The sequence below is a fragment of the Oncorhynchus keta genome, chromosome 29 (assembly GCF_023373465.1).
Source record: "Oncorhynchus keta strain PuntledgeMale-10-30-2019 chromosome 29, Oket_V2, whole genome shotgun sequence".
Classification (NCBI taxonomy): Eukaryota; Metazoa; Chordata; class Actinopteri; order Salmoniformes; family Salmonidae; genus Oncorhynchus; species Oncorhynchus keta.
The window spans coordinates 19,631,236-19,636,340 of NC_068449.1; the positions used below are offsets into that span (position 1 = coordinate 19,631,236).

Sequence of the window (5,105 nt, forward strand, 5' to 3'; positions counted from 1 at the left end):
TATATTTTATTTTTCAGTATCAAATGGTCAAAAGAATGTTTACAGGTTAAATAAGGTTAGACATTTTTTTTTTCAAGGAAATTTGATGCACTTTAAGTCTTTTCTGTTACAGACTAAAAAACAATGTTAATAAAGTTAGGGGCGGCAGGGTAGCCTAGTGTTTAGAGCGTTGGACTAGTAACCGGAAGGTTGCAAGTTCAAATCCCTGAGTTGACAAGGTACAGATCTGTCGTTCTGCCCCTGAACAGGCAGTTAACCCACTGTTCCTAGGCTGTCATTGAAAATAAGAATTTGTTCTTAACTGCCTTGCCTAGTAAAGTTTAAATTAAATTATTTGTTGTAGGTTGATCTATATTTCTTTCTTTTTTTATTTTCTTTAATGTTAATAAGGATACAATGTTATGCAGATGTGTACTTATAACAATTTTATAGACAAATTATACTATTTATAGTCACGGCAGAGAGTTGGGGGGCGCGAAATGTTTACTTCCTAGGAGTGGGGTAACAGAAAATAATTGAGAAGCACTGGTGTAGGGGGACAAAATAAATGTATGGACGATGGCGCAAACGCGCAGCCGGTTTGTGTTCCGTGTCGACATCCACGTCATCGGCGCCAAAACATGAGTTATTTATGTACTAATTTGGTTTCTCTCTAGATTTGGACCACACTGATGATGTACAGAAAGTTGATTACATTACCTGAACTACAGCAACTGCTGCTACTACCCTTAAACAGTGTAAGGTGGCTACTGGCAACACCTTTATTGTGAAATTCACAAAGCCTACCTGATAATGCAGAGCACCTTAGATCAGTGATCTGTAACTTCACCCTATTCAGCAGCTTTGTCTTACATGTGTGTCATCACTCTTATGTATGTTCCTAGGCTCCACTCTTGGGGAGACTTGCTGGAGGAGGCCTTTGAGCAGTGTGCCATGGTAATGTTTGGGTACATGACAGAGACAGTTGAGCCCATTGACACAGTAGAAGTGGAGTCAGAAGGTGTGATGGATTTACAGATGGATTAAAAACAGGCATAATACTCATAGGGGGAGTTCATGAAGCAGATTGACCCATAAATGAAACAATGTGTTAAATACCATTGCATTCAATACATTCTTATAATTTATCTATATTTCTTGACCAGGTGATGACATGGAATCTCTTCCACTTCCTTGATGACTGGTTATTCAAATTAAGTGCAGATATATTCTTCATTCCCAGAGTAAGGGCCTTCAACATAATAATGATTAGTCATGTTAGCCAGTGGGACTTCATGGAGCTCGCTCTCTCTCCTACCCCCATCAATAGATGTTTAGCTTTCTTGGTGCCTGTCTGTATAATTGCATTGCAAAAACATTTTTCAGGTTCGAAACATAATTACAACTGGAAGGTAACATGTTATTACATTTACCACAAGTGTGCATTTATCTTGTATCCCTCCTCACAGATCATTTAATTACCAATGAGCCATTGTTTGTTTCAAATATCTCCTGCATCAAATGTAATACGCTTTAAAAAAGACATCATGGCAACTATCAATTTCATTTAGAAGTTACAATAATAAGGTATTACCTAACATAAATTCTGTCTTCTAGGAAGTAAAAGTTTTGCACATTTTAAAATCCGCTCTATTGGGTAAGTTGATCTAAAGTTACACACGTCAGGATTTAGTTTTCACCGTTTTTTCTCACTGGGTAGTACTAATTTACACTCGCTTGTGATTGGTCCTCTTTTGAGCCACTTACATTACTCCTAGGTTAAACTGTGTGAGGGTATATAGTGGGTTGGTTTTAGGTTATTTGACTTTCTTCTACCCCTGAGAAAGGCATGGGTTGCATATTATCATTAATCCCTCCCTTAGTTTCTATGCCTGGAGTTCTGTTTCATTCTCAGCTTCCCTCCATACGTATCATTCTGTTTTCCTCTGCTGTTGTAGGTGGGGAGAAGAGTTCAGCTTGGTCAAGCATCCACAGGTAAGCAAATGGGAGATAATCCTGATATATTTCAACTTCTCTAGCCTGAACTGACCACACAGAGGTCTGCTGTCTGACTATCCTGAACATAAGACATAATTACTGTTATGCCCTGATGAAAATGTGTATCCAAACAGTTTGTTTTGAGATTTGTGTTCTATTACTAAAACAAGATACATGATGACTGTTTTCATTGATTGAGACAAGTCATTTCTGAATACAAATGTTTTTGTATTTTAGTGTTTTTGAAAGTGTCACTTAACCATCTGTTTGTCTCTCCAGGGGACAGAGGTGAAGGCCATCACTTACTCAGCCATGCAGGTCCATGATATCGAGATCTTTGCCATCATCGATATCTGAGATTTTTCTACAGAGGAGCTGTCTGACGGGAACAGGACTATCAGAGCATGCCTGTGTGAATGGACATTGGATTAAGGGCAACAGCATGGGTTTTGATAATGAGCTTGTGAAGTGTGATGTTTTCCTGTACCATTTACATACTGTAGGATCCTCTGACATCCTACTCTGTGGAGAGGAATGGATATACAAAAACAAAGATAAACGAGTCAAAGATAAACTGACTGAATTTTTACAGCGCCCATTCTAATGAAACTCAAAATAGCACAAAGAACTTCTCTTCCCTGTAAATATTTTCCATGACATGTTCTGTCTTGATTGCACTGTTATTACTGTAGTCAGGCTGATATCAATGAAGAATCAAAGAACAAAATGAGTGTTTGTTCTTCTTCCCCTTTTTTACATAAGTCAGTCTCAGAATGCTCTGTTCTCTGAGATGAACAATATGACTGTTTAGTGAGCATTGAGACGTTTTGTTTTGTTTAGTCCTTAAAGCTTAGAGCTGGTGCGCTGTGATATTGATTGAGCTTCTATTCCCCATTTCAATGTAAATGCTCCCTCCCCCTGAGATTCAAGATGTTCCCATAATCTGGAAGATGCAGATGCCTTTCCCAGTGTGTGTCTCTGTGTGTATGTGTGCATGTGCATGTGAAAGAGAGAGAAACGTAGATACTTTACTGAATCAAGGGTGCAGTCACTTTACCATCAAAGAAAAAATAGTTACCTTGTACATTGCTGCATTATACAGTAATGCGAAACATTGATTATACCGACTATTCCATTAGCCTCTTGTTCCATTAATTATGTATAGCTCAATTATTTATATGCCAATGATATCCCAAGCATTGATGTCAATTCCTCAACAGATAATGCACTGCAATCAATATTTACATTGCATTACCTCAAAACGTAACTTATGTGTGCATCTTTTTTTCCCAGGGCCTCATATTTAAACCCTTTAAAATTCCCTAACATATGCATGCACTCTAAAAGGGCATTAGTCAAATCAATATGGAGACCAGAGGAGCTTGTTCCTGCCTGTAGTAGTGGAAGAGGGAGCAGAGCACAGTGTGACAGGAAGCTTTTAATCGCCCTCTCGGTCCCGTGTGGGCCGGTGGGTTTTTGTTCATTCAAATCAAGTGACAAGACCTTTTAATAATAATGGATTTTTTTTCTTTTTTTCACCCAGCTTTTAACCAAAATCTAATGACATGGTTAACATTTCTTGATTTCATGTTGAATTCATGTTAGTTGACAACTCAATCAAATCTAAATCAAAATCGTTGCACTGACGTCTGCGCCCTGTGAGGTGTGTAATACAATACTGCAAATTTCCTTAATATTTATATACATATTGTGTCACGTCTACTCCCGCTCCCCCACTCCGGCGCTCAACGTTGCCAGTCTACGAACTACCTATCCTGGCAACCCATCATTATGCACACCTGGCAACCATCATTATGCACACCTGCGCCCCATTATTAGACACACCTGGACTTCATCACTACCCTGATTACTCCCCCTTTATTTAGCCTTCCGTTGTGATCAGTTCTTGGGTGTTATTGGTTAATCTTGCACGTTCAGTACGCGGTCCATGTTTGTGTATCTATTCCATATTAAACACACCTTCTGCACCTGCTTTCTCACTCCCTGCGTATACATTACATGTTGGATACTGGTTCTGTGTATCTTTTAGTGTCGTCTCAATACACTCCACCTTTGTGCTTCCAGCTCCCACACAGCCTATTTAATTAAGTGTATTTAGGCATTTGTCTTGTCTGTTGCTCACTTTAGATGAACATGCCAGAGCCTGGGAATAAAGTTATAATCTCAAACTGGTATCAGACTCTATGAATAGTTAATTCAATATCTACTGTAACAACTGGTAGAGATCATTGCTGTATATAATACTGAAACAGTGGAAACATTCTAGAGTACATTTTCTCTCCATTAGGCTTCTCCTTTCAGATCAACAGCACAACAGCTCTGATCCTCTAGTGCCCAAATCTGTTTGCGTGCCATCAATAGTGTCATTTGTTTGTTCTCTGTGACACGATTCAATCAGTCTGTCCTCAGGGCTGATCTTAAGGGCTAAAACTGTAACCCTAATGGGAAGGTCCATCCATCCATAGACACCATTATGTCTCACAGGGCTGAGCTGTGGTGAAATATCACTGTTTAGCCAACCTTAGGGAGACCAGACACTGTTCCCTTGGCATTGTTTGGTGAGAGCCACAAGAGCTCACTGCCACAGTCTGTCCAGAGCACAACAATTTGAGGTCAAGTTACGGCCTCTTTGTTGATACTCCGAGCAGGCATCCAATGTGCCATTTTCGAGAACGAAAATTATACTGCTCAGTGTAAAAGATGTGTAAAGTAAAGGAGATTATATTTCTCCACATCTAGTCTAAAGACTGCTTACTCGTCTGTTTCTATCTCTATTTTACTCTGACCATTGTTGGCCTTTATGTGCTGTTTTGGTTTGGCTTTTGAGTTTGGCTTTTGAGAAATCCATCCAGCTAAAGAGGCATGCCAGGTTATTACCAGAGCTGCTGTTGAGAACACTGCTATTTTCCCATTCACTTCGCAAAGTCAGAAACAAATCATTCGTTTCAGGTTCCTTTGTACGAATTGATTAGTCATCTCCAACATGATCCATCATGTGTAATTCTTCCAGGGACAGACTATATTAGTACTGCCGGAAGGATAATGTGAGAATGCATCCTAATAACTTACCGGAGCTGCTGCAGTGATCTGAATTATCATGGGATACT

At 39.4% G+C, this 5,105-nt stretch overlaps 1 pseudogene; it reads left to right on the top strand.

Annotated features, from left to right (window-relative positions):
- Positions 1-918: 918 nt before the first annotated feature.
- LOC118362037 (protein archease-like) lies at positions 919-4,064 on the top strand (annotated as a pseudogene).
- Positions 4,065-5,105: the final 1,041 nt, after the last annotated feature.